At 47.5% G+C, this 19,421-nt stretch overlaps 1 protein-coding gene and 2 non-coding genes across 3 annotated transcripts in view; 2 read left to right on the forward strand and 1 right to left on the reverse strand.

Moving 5' to 3' along the window:
* The window catches only part of LOC144146094 (uncharacterized), a 52,433-nt gene that overhangs the window by 9,630 nt on the left and 23,382 nt on the right, over positions 1-19,421 (forward strand). The gene's annotated exons all lie outside the window — the stretch shown is intronic.
* Positions 8,862-8,935, reverse strand: Trnat-agu (transfer RNA threonine (anticodon AGU)). The gene has a single exon. It is a non-coding gene; the product is annotated as a tRNA-Thr (tRNA).
* On the forward strand, positions 14,929-15,000 carry Trnag-ucc (transfer RNA glycine (anticodon UCC)). Its single transcript has one exon. It is a non-coding gene; the product is annotated as a tRNA-Gly (tRNA).

The raw sequence follows: 19,421 nt of genomic DNA on the forward strand, positions 1-19,421 counted from the left end.
GTTCTCGGAGGCGAAGTTACCAAGCAGAAGAGAAAGCTGTTAACGCGTATACCTGGAATTTCGGTCGCGTTGCGTCGTCTCGTTATTCGGATGAAGTCATACCGGAATCTGGGGGTAGGAGAGAGAATATGTTTAATGGTTTAATGGGTGTTAACCGAGCGTTGCGAGATGAGAAAAAGAAAAAAAAAAACGAAAGTATGTGAGTATGATGGGTACAAAATTCTCAGTCACTGATACAGGGCCTCACAATGAAGGTCCCACTTTAATGGGCTGAAATTCCAAGAACTGTCTAATAATGTATAGGCATTTCCACACCGCTTCTCTTCATGGAGATTTGTTTCTTTGACAAAGAACCTACATGCACACTATTGTGAAGATTAATTGCGTTAGCTTCGCCAATTACGCATTTGTGCCAATACACCCTGTTAAACGGCTGGTGCTGTAGGGTACGTGGAAAAAGTGCTTTCCGATTAAAAAACTCCGTCCGGACCTGCGCTCCGCAGGAACGCTAAAAGAGCTTCGGTAGCCTACGCAGCTTTGCACTGGCCTCACCAAGGACCGCAAACAGCCCTTGTTTCACAACCAGCGTCATGTGGCTTATAGAGAGATGTTATGAGAGTCTGCCTGGGCGTCGTAAACTTTGAGCATGCGCAGTTGACGTACTGCAGGCCTTCGAACGCCCTGAGAGTCTTGCGCAAAAATGCTTTGCCTGTCATGCTTTCATGCTTAGCCTGTCAAATGTTCCTGGTATATTTCGGAATAAAAGATGCGCTGCCAGGGGCAGTTATATTTTGATATGCCTGCTTATAATGACGTTTTCTCATTAGTGCACTTGGAAAAAGCAGTGAAGCCGAGTTTAGAAAAACTGAGCGCGCAGATTGGTTTTTTTAAAGCTGGCTTTTCCACTTATAGTATTGAAGTAAAAATAAAGAAATAAAAAAATCCCGGGTTATCTCCACTGACGTGAAACCTGCGGAGGCGAAGCATGCTGTGTGTAATAAGTGTATTCTTGGCGCCTTGGCGTTTTTGCCAATGGAGATGAAGCCGTTGGGCGGTAGAGGTATACAGCTTTGCTGTAAAGGTATCTTGTCTTTGAAGCACGAAGCTCTCTAACGCGAGGCGTAAACGAGCGTCCCAGCGCTTTCTTTTTTTATATATACGCGTTACGTTCTAGCGCGCGACGTAAGCGAGCTTCCCGGTGTTTTGGTACCATGGCTACATGAGACGATGATTACGACGACAGGAGACACCCCCAGCCCCAGGCCCCTAGGGGCTTCGTCCCTAAAATGTTTTTGGTTGTTTCGCCACATCGTGCGCTCAGCATTACTAAGCTCTGCAGTACAAAATTCAGCGAGATGCTCGATGAGAAGTGATTCTCACGCATTCTAACATCGTAAACAAAGCTCAGATTCCCCCGTTGTTTGTTCGAGCCTTATTAGGTTTGTCTTGACATTAGTTAATACTATTCCTAAGCAACTTCCCGGACGTTCTTTGTGCTTTAACAAACGATAGTTTGTATAACTACTCAAACCGTGTAAAAAAAGAAATGAGAAATCGTACGTTTATCGCTGATACTCCTCGGAGTCGGGCAAATGTCGAGATGACTCATTTCTAGGACATTTGCTACATTTGACGCAATCAGAGCGACAGATTTCAGTGCTTTCAATACACTTAGTGACGCTACACAAATGCACGTAAAAGGCAATGCTTGCCATTGAGGTTGCGCATATCTGCGGACAGCGAAGCTGGCGAAAGTTTTGGAGCAATATGCATGGGAACTCTAGCGACATTGCTCCTCAAAGCGGATATCTGCGCCCATTTCGTTTCGGCGTTGGCCCATGAATGCATTATCAATAGCCTAGTGAAAAGGCCAATGCCACGCCGGGGATTCCCCTGTGGGGAATTTCCCGTGCATGCCACGGCGCGGTAGACAATCACCCCTCTCCCGACGCAGAGCAGCATCTTTGCACCGATCAAGAGCACCGTCTGTGATCTGATCGGAAAACACCAGATTGCCGCCGAAGGCTGCCTTGAGTTGTTGCTCCTCCTCTCCCAAACAGCGAGAACGAGTTTGGTAAGCAGAAGAGTAGTTCCGTAAATATTTGTCCTAGCGCTGTGAACAGACAAACAGGCCACAGAATTATCTGCATGAGCGCAAAAGTAATAAGCAGTTGGGCTAATAAAAAGCACCTAACATTTAATAATAATTCACAACTAACCAACGAATAGAAAAAAAAGAAAATGAACCACCAGAAAAAAAAGGAAGGGAGATGGGACTGGAAAAAGTTTGCTCAGGTCATCTTCCACTATCAACCCCATTCAGCGATCAGACTACTCTATTGGTCATAATTATCGGCGTCAAATCTTAAACTCTGCAAGAGAACCTGAACCGAAATTTCCTTTACAGACATCAGGCCGGAAGAAAGTAATCTTCGGATTTTAAAAGCCGCGGTCCCTCGTAATCTCATAGTCTGGTTGTGTTTTTACGATTGAAAAGCCGACGCAAACGAAATTACCATGTTTTAAGCAATGCGCAGGAAGACTTCATGTGCCCGAATTCAATTTGTACCCGCGTCAGGAAGGTTTCGACCAAACGTAAACGAGTTCGGTCCTTTTACTATCCACCTGCATATCTTGGACTCCGCGCAACCAACGTCCCCCCCCCCTCCCCCCTCCCCCCTCCCGAACATCTGCTAGACAGTTCAAACTTGTTTTTACCCATTAGAGCTAATAATCTAATGTACAGCTTATCTGTTGAAACACCGCCGCGTTCTCGCAGCCCGAATGAGCGAGTCTGCCACCGAAGGCGTCGTATAGGCGTATACTGCCCGGTCTTCCTCAAGGCCCGCATTTCTTCAGCCTCCGGCCTGGCGCTTTTTCTCTTCTTATCGGTGACCATCCGTTGCAAGCAGAACACGGAAGTGTGTTCACTAAGTGATGAGAAGGATGGGACCATTTAGCAAAAGGTCATAAAAACCTGCAGCCAAGAAAGGAGTTAATCAGGCGGCCGTTGCTTGTTTACATACGCGATGGCCTCGTAAAGACAAACTCGTGAAAAAATCAAAATGAAAAATCGCAAAGGCATTCTTTAAAGCCAAGCTCTCTGAAATGTCTCGCCAAACTTTGTTCAGCCGACAAAACGGAAGCGCAACAAACGACAGACTCCTCAAACTGCGAGCATGCTATCCACGTTGCCCCTGCAGCAGGAGCCAAAGCGTGACGGCGATAAAACCCCTCGTCTCCTCCGTAAGCACACGCACACAGGGGCGTGTGTGTGTATACGCTCAGAAACTTGACTTGCAGATGAGTCGGTTTTAAAGGTCGTGCCGTCTAGGCGGGCGGCAAAGCGGGGGCTCGCGTGTATACCCTTAGATAACGCAAGGAATACCAAGAACTTTGCTGCCTATGTGCTGGCAAAGTCCGTTGAGAACCGCACGAAAGAGGAGAAATATTGCGCACTTGTGGGCCACAAAGGCAAGATGACGCCGTCTGCTCGCCACCCGGAACGCTTGATGCGTCGGAGTAAGGAAGTGCGCGTGGCAGGTAAACTGAACCCCGGGTATGCTTCTTCACCAGCGGTGCCTCTGTAACACTGACACTTATCCTGTAGTGCAGGGCCGCGCCTCCACGGCCCAACCGGGTGCATCTTAAATTTTTCTGCTGGAGTATCCCGTATTTTCGTTTCAAAACGGCAGGGACAGAAATGGAATAAGGATACCTATAGTTCTTGTGTCGTCTCTTCCCCCAAAATAACTATGTAGCTTTAAAGGTTTTACAGCGGGTCTGTATTAGGCTAGATTTCCGTACACTTGCGGCGCCCTCACATCAAAACTTGTGAGGCTCCATGTGTTTTTGAAGCGCGATGCGTCATACAGTACGCGCTTTTAGCCAGTAACGCAGGGGAGGGAGCAGTGACGAAACGCATAGGAAACAGATCGAAGCCATTCGAAAGCATAAGCTAAAGCTGGTCGCGAAGCAAATGGTGTCGGGTGCGGTGGAAGCCCTTCGTGGGAAGAAAGCCCTTCGAAAGCGCCGGGCGGAAGTAGCCTCGGACGTTCGATTGGAATGAGGTAATTTTGCATACAGAACTATTCATAATTGCTTAAATGTCCTTGTGCGGTCCTTGGACGCGTCGACAGCTAATGTAACACTGTGGATACCAAGAGTGGGTGTAGAAGCAGGGGAAGTCCAATAACACGATGGAGGGATAAAATAGGGAACTTCGAGGGTAAACTGGACTCGAGCAGCGCAGGGCAGGAGCGGTTGAAGGTCAGTGGGAGAGGCCTTCGTCCTGTAGTGGACCTTAACAGGATGATGATGATCTTGATTATGATGATGATGAGCTATTCACGCGTTTCGTGTTGGAGACATCTGTCTGGGTGACCGGCCCAACCAGCTTCCTGCATCGCATGTGCGTCGATTAGACATGTACCAATAACATGCCTGCAGTAGCAAGTATACCGATGAATGTGTGTAAAAGCGACAACAAAGCCATTGGGACCGTCGTTACTCATAATGACTTAACAGCTCCACTGGTGATTACATTCGCAGGGTGGGGTGACAAATGTTGTATCTATGTAAGCGAAATTCTCTTTTTTTTTTCAGCTGTAAAAGCGTGTAATAGGTTCATTTTTTTTGTCTTTTTTCTTCTTTTTCGGAGGAAGGGGTTGAAGTAGTCCGCTGAGCTTTTATATCAGTTATGCAATCCGCTCGAATGCATCTGGAACCTGCGATCCTTCTTCACAGAAGTTTATCTTTCCGTCTGTTCATATTTCCATCTCACAACTTTGGCCAAAACACAACACTACTTCTAGGCTACAGAAGCGGAACTACGTCGGTCGTGAAACGGGCGCTCCAACCCGAGAAAAAATTGTTACCGATGTCCTTGCGTTGCACAGCCTATACCTCGCAATGTCATCGCATCTCTTAGCCGGGACACACGTCAATATGGCATTGCATAAGCATAAATAATCAGATGAGAGTGTCGGTAATAGCTCTTTATTACAGGCAGTAAATCTGTCACGTACATGAGTGGGAAAAGAACTCGGATGCGAAGGCAGAGAGGTTAGTCGGTTTGCTACTGTGGGAACAAGATTGATAGATTAGGGGAAAGTGTGCGTGAAAATGTGGAGTGTGGAGGGTGACGTGTGTGCGCACTCCAACTTCTTGGGATGGGCGCTACGAACGCGCATATGAGCATGTGTGTTGAGGAAACGAAGGGGAGATTTATTCCCGTTCCATGAAAGCAATGGTCGCCACGAATGTGCCACGATTGCCACCCCCGAGAACGGCTGATCATACAGTAGGCTTCAGTGGACCCCCGATCGCGTTCAGCAAAATAAAGCTTGCGGGCATCAAGAGGGGCCAGAGGGGGGACGGAGTAGGAATAGGGGGATCCGGGACGTAGACACTTGGATTCATAGCGTCTATGCGAGAGACTACGAGGGGAAGAAGGCAGCGTTATCTTCATCGCTATAGTTCTGAAAACGGCCGCTATGCAGCTTTGAAAGGCCCGGGGATCGCCTTCAAATTGATCGTGACCGTACGTACGTCTTTCGTCTAGATTCAACGTTAAAGTTTAACGTAACAAAGACTGTAGATTAAACGAGCCTTAGGACCTTACTCGGAGTCCTTCCTCCACTCCAGTTGCTCCCTCCACTCGGCTGAGGGGACGATTCCGCTGTTGTGCTTATGCATGGGCAAATAAATTTCAAGGACCTCCTCCACTGGAGGCTCGAGTGGAGGAGGAACTCAGAATACCAGGTTTAGAGCTGGATGTTTCCATCTCTATCGTGACGGGGCAAAATTTATTGTTCCGCTTCTGATATTGTGGTCTAATAAGATATACTACACCAAAGCCCGAACTTTAGACGGGAACAACAGCGAACGGAAAACGACACGAAGTTGTTTGTGTCCTCATTTAAACCCGTACTAAAAAACAACCCCCCCCCCCTACTTCACGCACACGCGCGCACACTTTTATGTCTGAATAAAAGTGCGCTACTACTGCTACTACTGCTACCGACACACGCACGCACACAGAGAGATGGTCAAACGAAGCGGCCGCAATGTCGCTGCTGTACTGCTTCCTTGGTACCACGTTCCGCCCCACGATCACTACACCGGCACATCCACCGCGCACGTATAGACTGCACGTACAGCGCATGCAGCGTTCAAAACGTTTCTTTCACCAAGAAAAAAATTTATCAGTGGCTTAGCTCGGCTATGCTAGATTATACGTAGCGTGGGCTAAGGTTCAGCTGGTTATTCTTAGGTGTTGTCTAAAATTAACTGATTATCATGCTGCTAAAACGATTTCCAATCCAATCTAATCGAATCCAATCCAGTCGCGGCGGCGGCGGCTCCGGCGCGTCAGCTGTATAGCGCCTAGAATATACTGTGCCGAGAGACGTCACTGCTCCTCGCGCATGCGCAGCACGGCTCTCCAGGGGCCACGCGAAACCGCTCAACCTCGGTAAATGTAGCTCACGCTACAAAAACGCGTCCTGCTTTCCTGCCGGCCCGACAGTTTTTCGCTAGGTAGGAAAGCCGCTCAGCGGATTCCAACTATCCTGAGCGCCAACACAGACACACCCCGTCCTTTCTTGGTGGCGCGGCACTCCTCTGCTCGGAATGTTCCACAAACAAGGCTAGTTTCTCGCTGATGTGCACATCTAGCGTTCTCGAGGTGAAAAATTTACGTCGGCGGAATTCTATAACTCGCTTCAACATTACTGCGCGCATCTACCACCCCCTGTGATACGGCCGAGAGCACGCTGCCCGCGACGCTGTATTACATTTCCTGTAGGTGCTGTTGAATGAAGTAGCCTGCTACGAACGAAAATAACCGGCAGTGAAGAAGCGCACACGGCTTGAAGGGAGAGCCAGAAGGTGTGACAGCGAAGAAGTTGAAGCTACTAGTGCGATGGGTTACGGTGAATCTACCCGAAGCAGCAGCCGCCCCAACAGATGGCGCCCAAGCAGTTCCACAAGGCGAGTGGAACAAGCCACCACCGTGATACCCAACACAACATGACAGCGCACGAAAATTCCGCAGTAATGCTTTCGCATTCGCTACATCGTAAGGAGTGCTTAGGAGTCCTAAAATAGTTTGCCGACTCACAGAAAGACCATATGCACACTACCTTTAGCTAGGACATAACTTTTAAGTTTTTAACACACATATAACATATAACGCATATATATATATATATATATATATATATATATATATATATATATATATATATATATATATATATATATATATATATTGTAAGCGCGAATCTTAAATGTCCCATCATCATGCCATAGCTCAGTATTATGACTGGCCAATACCGCCTTCGTGTTTCGTCGTCGTCGCTGCATTGTGTACGTCCATCATCATCTCATCGCTCGCCGTCTTTCTCGGACGCGCCATCATCATCGCCATCGTGATTGATCCTGTTCTGGCTAGGGTACCGCTTGCCGAATAAACATCGACCAAGTCTCCTGGCATTGCCTCTCTAAATATATATATATATATATATATATATATATATATATATATATATATATATATATATATATATATATATATATATATATATATATATATTGTGAGAGGTGACCGCCCACGTCGGTGCCCCGCAGATCAGGGAAGACAGTTACAACGACACAAATTGGGAAGCAAACGCAATTTCCACCCGCCTAGGAAACAAGCCGGATACGAGGAGAGGCATCGACGAATGCGCTCGACGACGTATCGTGCACGGGAGTCCACTCGCAATCGTCCGGCGCGTTGGTCTGAGGTAGCGTAACATTTATTGACTAACCCCATGGCTGGAGACTGCTATTCGAAGACGTTTATTCCTCCTCCTATTCTAGACGCGGCGTTTGGCCAGTTGTTCGAGATTCGCTAAGAACTTTACTAAAACCATTTGTGGTTTAATCGGAAATTTAATAACACAACAACGCACCATCTCAGTGTGCACCACAGTGGCCTCAAGGACAAAAACTGTCTGTGGCTTCCCGATAGTGAAAGAAGAGGATAGATAACACGGACGCTAAGGCTTCACTGTCCAAACGCCATTAGAGCGTGTATACGAGCCAACTTTATTGTGGTTTATGGGTATTAGGCGCTAACATGTGCTTCTTTAAAAAAAAAAAAAGCTAGGCATTGCCGTTAGTGCAAAAATTGGCGCAGCTGGAGAAACAGCAGAGTTGGCGACCCCTCTCCCTTCGTCGGAGATCCGGCTGTTGCACCTCGTATGGATTTCCGAACTTCCTGCTCAAAGTTCTCCATGAATGGCAGGCCCGGATCGTTTCGTCCGCAGCCTTTCACACCTCCCCCGAAGTGTGGACCGCGTTAGCACGCGCTAGAACCCGCAGCAACCGCATTCACGAAGTCGGCGTCTCTAGCGCGAACTCGGCGTCTGTGCTTCCCACTTCATGCGTGAACGCACATGAACTGGCGAGAAATCGCGCCACAAACACTGGGCTGAGTATTCTCGAAGGTCGATCTGGCCGACGCCGGGTGCTCCTCACGAGGCGCATGCTCACGTACGCTCGGTATTTTTTTGTACTTTTTTGCGAGCTCTTCGCGTGACGCAAGCCAGCGCGCAAGCCTGGATGACGCCGGGCACTTCTGACGAGGCGAGGCGCACGCTCACGTGCGCTCGTCTGGGCTGAGTTTTCTGGTAACGCTCCCCACCAGATCTAAAAGCTTAACCAGCTCTGCTCCTAAAATTGCTGCGAATGCAAGCACACTTTTAATTGAAAGGTAAATATATCCCGGATAAAATTAAATCATCGTAAAAGTTGACACAGGAATTAACGCGTCTCTCCGCGTTAAGAAGAAAAAAAAACAGCCACATCGGAGCAGGCACCGGTGAGATTCGAACTCACGATCTCCTGTTTACTAGACAGGCGCTTTAACCAACTAAGCCACGGCGCCGACGGATTGTTGCGGCAGAAGCTCCGCCAAAGCAGCAGTGCAGAGGCGAGTTCCAGTTTCCTTATCTAAATGACTTTCAGCACACGTGCTCGATCTCACCTTGCGGGCCGGAGCGTAGAATGCCAAGTGCCCCCTTGCAACGTGCCGATGCCGTAGAGGCGGACCTGATGCACACTATAATGTGGACATAAACGTCCGGACCCATTGATTGGTGAGACCTTTATTTTTCGAGAGCGTTGCATGAACTCCGCAGGTAGGTTAAAGATGCGGGTGCGTAAGGGTCCGGCACCGACGCGTATCTTTCCTTCACAGTGGGCGACAGCCATGACCACCTCCCGCCCTGCTCCCAGCTGGCTGGTAAATAGGGCACGGAAGGCCGGCTACAGCCAGGGAGTCCTGGACTGAGGACGCCCCTCACTGATCCTGAGTGACACCAGTCACAACGCATGGGATAAATTAAGTTTCTCCTCCCCCGCCTCCTTTAGTACCTATCGATGCTCATTTCCACCTGGCATGAACGTTCCACTTATTAAGGAGCAGCAGTACAGGTGCCGTCAAAAGCAATTAGAACACAGTGCCGTAAATTTGCAGGAATTTATCCTTCCGGAAACTGCCTGGATGCTTTGGTGTGCGTTTAAAGGAGTCTTCCCTAACAGAAAAAGCTTCCTGTAAACCGGTAGTGCCTGTCATAAAGCCAGTAAGACAAATATTTCGTGATATTCACAAATCCTTGTTCCAGTTACTTATGACCGCACCTGTACGTGCGGACCCCACCGTTCTTCGCTGAGAAGCCGACCACGCGCCCGCCGAGGGAGTAGAGGAAGAAAGCATTGTCTTCGGAAGGAATTTTTTTATATTGAGCACAATGACGTAAGTCAATGACGAGGACCGGAAATCTTTTGGGCCTCATGTCCGTCCGTTTCTGGTGCTAAAGAGTTTAAAGATTTAGTTTTCTTGGGTGAGGCGACAGTGAAATTAGAGTGGCACATACCCTTCAGGCGTGCAAAGGTTGATTTCAGAGTTGACGGTGGAGAAAGCAACTGGTCCTGGTGGTTTGCCGGCGGAATTCGATTAAAAACATGCTGCCATGCTGGCGCCAATTTTTTGTGCCGTCTTTGTAAAACCTTTCCGAGTTCAGTCCCTTCCACCATCATTTTTCTCGAACACATACAATATTTTTACCGAAAAACACTTACCCTCTAAGACTAGCAAAGCTAACTTCATTAGTTATCGGCCCATCACTTCCTCGATTACAAAATATTCTTGAACTAGCTGGCATCGCGTTTCCGAACAGCAGTGGCAAGCTTTATCGACGCGAACCAAAAATGTATACCATTCGCGGCCGTTCCATTGTTAGAAATATGTACACTTGGAGCGAAGTATTCTTAAACACTACGTGAACGTCTCGGAGGAGGTGGCCGTGACTCAGATATACCTTGCCAAAGCTCTCGACTGCATCTCGCAGAGTTTTGTTTACCATACCCCATGACTGGAAAGTTGGCAACACAATCTCCAACGGTGTCCAGCTTTGCTGCTGAAACTGTCTGCAAGGCTTGACAGCAATTTCAACCCTCGTATAACCCAAACCAATCACGTAATCTGCGCGCCAAGGCTCCTCTTTAATCCGAAGCCGCTTTTCCTAAATGTCGGAAACTCCCCTTTTGTCGCGGTTTTTTCAGCAGAGTTTAAAGGGGCACTGACACAAAAATGTTGCATCTTGTTTTTTTCGTTGCGATAAGTAGCTAGCGACCTACTTATAACCTGTAGAAACCTCATTTGCTTCAGCATGCGACGGTTGTTTAACTAGAGGCATTTTCAATGCGGCCAGTCGCAGTTTCGGTTTCAGCGAATACCGCGAAACGATAGATTTTGTGGATTTTGTGTGAACAAAGCTGACCACGTGACCGTCGGAAAGATATCACAGAGCAGAGCCGCCGTAGCCCTGTCGAATCCGCATCGACGGCAGTTTCTGCGAATGCCCCCACGTACTGATCTCGTGAGGCGCTTAATTAAAAAGCGGCCGTGGATATGACGCAGGCGCTGCGAGTGCAAATGCTACCGCGGCTAAAGAACGACGCGCGACGCTCGAGACGGTGGGTGGCAAGACGCGCGCTGGGAGCAGCCGGCCGGTCTGCCTACAGGTCCACCTACAGATGTGTTCGGCTTATAGCACTCCGGCGGATATTCGAGTGCCGCTCTCGTAAGCGGTGCAGATGACAATTTTTAATGCAACCCGCCACCGCATCGTTAACTCCTTTCTCATGTAAGCCACCATGGTCGGGACTTGGGGACAATTCCGTGCAGCGGTAACAAGCTATCACTCGATCCGGTAAGCTAGTGAGAAACTCTATGACTCGAGCTACCTGCGCCGGCCTGGGCCACTTCGCGGCCGTGGCCGCCGCCTGCACAGCGACCATGCGGCTAGCTCAGTGGGCTTTTCGTGCCTCCGGCTCGTTTTCGCATCCAACGGTAATAAACAGTAATAGAAACAGAGTGCCTGGAATCGCTGTAGAACTTTGGTCGCGGCCAGCTGCCCGATTAGCTGACGAAATCACGGCGCCTCCACCGCCAACGATCGGGTCGTTCGTTCTCGAGAGCAGAAGCTCCGCCCTCCGGCCCTCCGATTGGAGCAACGAGCTGGGCGAGCCGGCGAAAAACGCCGGCAGTGCGGAAGCGGTAAACACAAACTCGTGACGTGTTTGGATGTTGTTTATTTACAATTGCGCGTGGTCCTCTGCTGGCTGCTCGGTTGCGTTTCGCACACTTCAAAATTGATTTTAAATATGTTCTAGGCTGTATTCGCCGCTGATATTTTGCAGATGATGTATATGTGTTCCCACCAATCTATCTCTGAAGTTACCTCGCCTTCAAAATTTTGTGTCAGTGCTCCTTTAACGTATTGGCCTATGCCGATGACGTTGCCTTTTTCTGTATCAATAAGCGCAGTGTTGGAGGGACACTGAAGTTGACCGCGTATTTTCGCAAAATAACCGGGGCTCAACGCGACATCGAACTGCGTTAGGAGTCACGTGAGGTTCGCATCATCGGGAACTATTCCACTTTAATACGGGTAATACTTCTCTGATTTTAAATTTTTTCACCAGGCAGCACAGACCTAGCCGAAATTCATATTGTGGTTGCCCCAAACGTTCAATATCGCCAAATTCAGCAATCCGGCTTTTCTGACTTGCATAGCGAGTCTATATAGAGCAGGGATTTCACTGTGACCGGCCTTTACCAACTCGCTATGCCGTTCTCTCCTTTGCCTTGATATGTTTGGGTAGTTTTGTATTTTATAGCGCGTTTCATAGCGACAAACTGCTTGAAAAACCTCTATTGGAACGTCGTACGGTCCGTTCGGCGTGTTGTAATAACACGTGCCCCCTGCCTTTTTCCAGCCCAAAAATCCCATACTAAACTTTATATTGCTGCGCCCCTTGTGGCTATCTCTTTTGCCATATTGAGATGTCACAGGCGTTTAACAGAACATATCACTGATGCCTCCTCGAAGGCACAATAAAGCGCTGTTCAACGGGATTATGTCCCCAATGTCCTACACGGCCGAGTCTGCATCTCTTTAGTTGTTCCCGCTCTACTCCCGGATGTCAACGCGCGCGTGTTTTAAATGAAGACATTGTCTGCTTTTCTCACCTAGTTTGTTTGTCGTCTCTGCAATAGTTTATAAGCAGATAAAGTCCGGATAATCACGGAAACGACTCGAGTCACGTTCAAAATATCGCAGTAACGCATACTTTGCGCTGCACGAAGGAACAGCCGGCTGTTGTAATCGAAATTTTTAACTCTCCGTATGCTCCGCGTTGAACGGGCGTACCGTTTCGCAACTTCCGTTGTCGTTGTGAAGTTGTACGCGAGCATAGCGTATTTATCCTTTCTAGATATACCCGGCACCGATCGTTGACGTCTACTTTTAATTTTTCTTTGTGTAATATTTGGCACCTTCAACTTTTGGTACCGGCTCACCCGTAGCGGCACCTCCCCTTTATGAAGTCCCAATTTTTCAGCTTCTCTGCGCGCGCTAAGAGCCTGTCACACTTCTTCTATGGCAAGTAAACTTTCCTTTCCCGACAGCTTCTTGGTTTCCTGTGCCATCTGCGATTTCAGGCCACGTGGCGGAGGTGCAGAACAGACAATCGCTATGCACCCTACACGCTATTGCCAACAATCCGCGGCCAACAATCCGCGTCACCAGCCACTCATACCTCTTCATGGGTGGTGCTCTCCGGCTGATTATGGTAAACTCTCCAACGGCTTCCCTGCAGTGTGTATGTACCATAATCGTTCGCGCATGTTGGGAGACACAGATACATCAGTTTCTCTGGTTAGCCTTCGGACTGTAATCTCCGACCCTTCCGCTGACCAAAAAGCGTCGACTGCGGTTCCGTTGAGTAAGTTAATGCCATAAAATATCTATGGTTTCCTTTTGACTGGGAGCTCCTTTGGCACACAAACATACCTCAAATCTGCAAGGAACTAAGGAGCATTGCATGGCTATTATTAATTGTCAAAAATTTGACTCCAACACCATCAAAAATTATAATGCATGCACTTGCCTATAGCATGCTAAAATCCGGCGTTACTCTGGTGACGTTTTGTTCCTTATGTTGGAAATACCAGGTAGCCAATATTTTGGAGAGTATGTTGAAAAATGTTGCTTACAGTGCTACCATCTGAGCTAGTGAGAACATGTTTCGCTCACTAGGTCTCCCTACTTTTGAGAATTTGTTTGCCCAAAGAATTCTAAATTCAAAGAATCCAGACAATCCGAACGCTTCTGTAATGAAGATTTTAAATGGAAGTATCTGGCCACCAGCGCTGCAGGAGGGTCCACATTATATTGCGCCTCACTCCTCTACAAGGTATGGCGAAACAAGAGGTATGACACTCCTCCACACGTTATGGCACAGTCTTCAGCGACCTTCCAGGTGAAATATTTTGTGCAAGCCCGAATAATAGCCTGAAAAATATTTTGAATATGTCGTAGATTCACCTCTTGGATGCTATTACTTCTGTCTTTTTTGTAGCAAACAGGATACTTGTATCTCAGGCTTTTGTTTATCTGTTTGTTACATGATGGGATATATATTTAAGTACCGTTCCATTCCCCACGTTCGCTAGCCGGCCTTGCCCTGCCTAGACCCACAAGCTGTACACGAGCCGTTTTGTTTGGCTTTGACAGGCAAGACTTATATGTACGCGCGGTGAAAGATGGCAATGAAAGCACTATCATTGTGAGGCTTCGATAACAAATGCGTTAAACCACCGTGCGAACGAGGGAAACGCAACAATAGCGTTAATTTGTGCAGAATTTGTTAACAAATTTGGATAGTTCTTGTGATATGACAGACACGGCCCCACAGCGAGTTCGACTTCCATAAGACAAATGATACTACACAGTGCGCCGACAAATCCCAGTGAGAATCACGTTGATGCATCTACACTTAAACCAGCAATTTAGCTCTAGTATGCATGCAGCAGCCTTTGCAGTTTGAAGTATAAAAGTTTTGTACAAACAAGTTGCATTCCATTTCTCTGGTCTTAGTACTTACATTTTTATTTTTATATCGTGAAATATCGAATAATTTTAATAATCATTAGGCTAATATACAAATAATAAATAACTGCTGATGTTGCCACATATCTCTGCTGAGCTGCTGCCTGTCTAAACGAATTTCCGTGCCGGCCTAGTGGTGGTCTGTACGCAATACTTTTCCCCAACTATCCTAGGCAAAATTTTCCTGCCGAAAAAAAAATTATTTAATCATCTTATTGGTGTGATGTGCTATATGGAGCGGATATCACCTCGCACGATAAATGTCAAGGTTATTAAAGAATGGCTTGAATTTGGCGCCGCCGGTTCGAGCGTCAGCACAGTGACCTACTTACTGCTCTCCATCTCTCGGCCTGAGCCGAAATCAGGACTCGGCGCTAAAAATATTCGTTGCACAGCCCTACGCGCGGTGGGTTACTCGTCAGCGTCGGTGGTATAGTGGTTAGCATAGCTGCCTTCCAAGCAGTTGACCCGGGTTCGATTCCCGGCCGACGCATGTTTTTTTTTTTTTTCCTTTTTTTTTTCCAGGCGTTCATTTTATTCTTCACTCCATTAGAAAACTTTCGGCCTTAATTTTGGCGCAGGTTTAAAATTTCAACACAACCTCGAAGAAACGCGGTTGCATCTTCGCTAGTATGACGTTTGGACCGGAATGCTTTACCTAACCATTATGAGCGAGTTATCTACTGATGAACAATCTTTTACAGATGATAAAATGAATTTTTGGTGACGAAACGATTGACTCATAGTTTTTTGGGCTCATAGCATTGACTCATAGGCACAATTGGCACATAGCATATCTATGGCTCATAGCTTCTTTTTGATCATAGCTTTTTTTTATTTGCAACCGCTTTGGGATTCGAAACTGATTCAAAACTTGGATTCGAAACTGAGAAAAGGGCTATCCTACCTGCGGTTAGCGAGACAACCGACAACAATACCCACCCCGCACAATGGCGTCCTCTCCAAAACAATTGGAATCTGAGGCTTTACATACGGGTATGGAGCGGTCAAGGAAACGAAGAACACATTGTTCAGAAAGCAGAACGATAGAAATCAACGCGCCAAGTGTACAGAAGGAGCGGTTTCTGGAATTTCGTTGGGGGCTAAAAACGAAAACGCCCATGTACCGATACTTCGGCACACATAGAAGCTCTTGAAGGGATCAAAATTAATCCGTCTCACTCCAATATGGAGCACCTCAGACCCAATATGTAGCTTCGGCGCGTTCGATGCTCAAAAATTTTGAATGTTTAATTTTTTCCCGGCCTCTGCCTTTTATATATTGCACTTCTTCAGGTAAAGTCGTGCGCTCTAAACAACGATGCGGACTCGCGCGCACTGTTGTAGTCGATAGCGGAACTGGCAGGGTGCTTCCACGGCCGGCCGTCTATATTAGAGGGCTCGGTGAATACTGCAGGAGGTTAGAGCTGTTTTTACTGGTGCGAGTATTTCCAGCGATGGTGGTGGAGGCCCCACCACCGCTCTCTTCTGGACTTCCTTCGGGAAACTGGCGCGAACCTGTACCGTTAAGAATCTATAAATTATGCCAAAGGGCATACTAAAAGGCATGCTATAGTATGCCCTTTGTCATTATTTAAAATTTGGCGCAATTTTGGCGCATAATGTGGCGCAATTAAAAGACACCAATAAAATTCGTTGACCAAATTTACCACTTTTTAAGTCTGGTGTACGCTTCGAGGGTATAACTGAGGTCCCTTTCAATATAAGGAAAAGTTCGTTTTCTTCCTGTTTTGTTTTCTTTTTCCTATATCGGTGAAGATGGTGAATAAACTTTTATCAAAGAGCAAAGTACTGGTGTTAGGGTCACGCGCAAGGTGAGAGGAGTCCTCAGTCCACGAGCCATTTGAGTTTTCCGGCCGTCCTGGTCGGCACATACAATTTTTATAGCTGACTGCACGTCCCTTTTTAATTCCATTAATCTGAAACGTATATTCATCTGCGAACGTTTCGGCACTCTTTTTTTTTTTTTTTGCGACTCACGTATTATCTGTCAGCGTTGTGCAGGAACTTCCTGGACATAGTGTATAGTGCACAGTGATACTACGGATTGCTTACCTGGTGAACATGTAGTTCGTATGTATCCCAACCTCGCATCTATAACTGCAGCACGCTTTCGACGATATGCCGTGCTAAGGGGACGATCCTGGATATGCAATAGTATGAAAACTTAAATATAAAATAGAATTCATCGTTCTACCTTTAAAGCCAGTGTTAAGTGTCCCGCAACCGTGAGACGCCGCCTTCTTAACGTGAACTTGAATTTCAGCAGGTCTGGAAAGGCATCAAGAGAGGCTTGCCTGACTTGTAACCAGCCAGTGTTCCTACAGCTTTATTTCTTTGTAATTACCGCCCCATTTGAACGCCTCGGTCTCGATCTAAAAAACTACCGAACTTTTTTTAATACGATGCAAGCAGCCTAGGCCAAGCGAAGAAAGATATTTGCCCTTCACGATTTCATCTGGGCAACCGGAAGGCTTTTTCTCGTTAACACGTGCTTTTCTTTGTGCTTCCCTTCGGCCCCACGAATAGTGTCTGGACCTTTTTTATTTTATCGGTCATTCTTTTTCCTACCCTAATTTATGCCTTTTAACTGCCCGTTCTCGAGTTCCGGCCAATCCAATCCACCTTTGTGTGTAAGAGCCGCTACTGTAAAAAAGAATAAAAGAAAGTAGAAGAAGGCGGAGGAAAAAAAATTGGCCGCGTATCTGCTCCTTTCGTTGCAAATGTCGTCAAAAGACGATAGTCTTTGTAGACATTTGCCAAGGAAATGCCCCCATTTGCTTTCCCGCTAACCTCTCATGCTGTTCGTGTTCCGTCGCGCTCATCCCAAGGTAAACACACTAAAGGTTTGCTCAAGGCGATTTGAATTTACCGCGTTCCACTGCTACAGGCCGGGTTCCTCGATGCCAGCGCTGCAGTACGGTGGAGACGCGCGTGAATCGAGGCGGCCGACTTCAAGGTTTATAGCACCGCGTTGCCGTGCTCCATAGAGTTTCATACGTGCTCCACGTGCGGTCCAAGCAGAACGTGGAACCTAGCTAGCGGAACCTTTCGTAGCTGTTGCCGCGTGTATTCTCATATGCCGCCAGGAGGCGGCGCGGGCAACAGCAGGCGGAGGTTTTCTGCAGTAGATGTAGAATATCATTTGCTATGGAAAAACCAAGCATCCACGATTCTTTTATAATAAAGGAACCCTGTAAATATCCATTGCGTATTAATTTTCGGTCTTATATTTGCGTAATGCCTTGTTCTTATTCAACAAAGTTGACAAGTATGGACATATAAACCGGGCTTAGACGTTTACATTTGGCTGTGAGTATATAACACTATTGCGCAGTATCCACTTTACTTTGACCGGGTGGCTGAATCGAGTCACAGACAGACAGACAAACAGACATACAGACAGACCAAAATTTCTGGGTTTAAGTAGCCCATGGAAGACTATCGTCTTTAAAAGAAACGGAGCTTGGTGAAGCTGACGTCATGGACTTTAGATTGCCGGATTCACGCTAGACGAGAATTGAAGCGCACCTCGCACAAGGACAAGGACAACCCCAAGGACAAGGACACGCAGCAGAAAGGTGTTGCGGTTGAGTGGGGCGAATAACCCATCTGTGACAGTGGGCCACTGGCAAGACGAATTGCATCATGAGCCTGGCGGGACACACGACTGTTGCGGAGTAGCAGCTTTTGTCCAGCACAAGAAGTCGTTTGCGCCATTAGAACCTGGAACCTGGAAGCGGTGAGGGGGCCCTGGACAGGTCACAGGAGGCCTGTTCGATGCATGTATTTCCACCTAGAACGAGTTTGTGGTGTACGGGATCGACGAATTCCACCATTACGCTGTGGCACACGAGAAAAAAAACGAAGCATACAAGGGTCACAACAAGTGCGTCGACGGTCAAGCTCAGTCCGGGTGGCCTGTGGATCCCTTCAAAGCGTAAGGACAGGACCGTTAAGCTTTAGAACCTTCCTACGGGAAAGATGTCTGAGTGCTGTGACCACTATGCCCCAGCTAATAATGTGGATTTCCGCTCTAATTAATTACTCCTAGACAAGTGGCAGTCTAGACATCACGGTCGAGTTCTTAGACATCAAGGACTACCACCTCGTCTCTTCTGCAGAAGATGAGTCTAAAGTCGTCAGGTGTGTCTTTTCCAAGCCGGACTGGGCCTGCATTTTTATCTGCGCTAAAGATTTGCTACGCATTTAGTGCCGGGAACCCGCCAAGACATGCGATAATCTGTGTTCGTAGGATGAAATAAACGAGCAGCCATTTTTGTCGCTCAAAATAAGCGGGTCCTTTTCTTCAGCAAATGTGGCTGCGTATGTGAAGAACCTCAGTAGGGTCCAGTCGTTCTGAGGGACGCCAAATGACCACTCTGCGGATCCCGATATCACCGCAAACCTTTTCAAGATAGGGTCCCTCACTCATATTATCTTCTTCACTGAAGCGGCATGTGAGCTACTTACGAGTGATGCATAAGGTAGTTGGAAACGTAGACAGCATTGCTTTGGAATACGAAGCTAAAGCAGCCGTAGCCACCTGCTCGTGGGACCTGAATAGGATAATTTCCTCTGGATTGGCAAATTGCACATCCTTGAGGCGCAACTTCCGGTTCTGGCTCTGCCCATAAGAGTCCAGGATTCCTGCCCAAGCGCCCCTAGTTCTCAAAGCTGCCACCACGTGCCGTAGCGGAATGGAATTTTGCCTACACGGGCTATTTTCCCTCATTCTTCTCGGGGCGGTCGCGGCGTTCGACGGGTTTGACTGTCAAGTGCGACGGCGCGGTCAACTCCTTCTCCTCAAGTTAATTGTTCGTCTGTGAGCGGGGAGTCACTTCAATAGAGTTCCCCCGCGACTATTGTGGGATGGCAAGAGGATGCCTCAGA

Source organism: Haemaphysalis longicornis, unplaced genomic scaffold (genome assembly GCF_048455015.1).
Source record: "Haemaphysalis longicornis isolate Haplotype H1 unplaced genomic scaffold, Haemaphysalis longicornis Haplotype H1 scaffold_7, whole genome shotgun sequence".
Lineage (NCBI taxonomy): Eukaryota > Metazoa > Arthropoda > Arachnida > Ixodida > Ixodidae > Haemaphysalis > Haemaphysalis longicornis.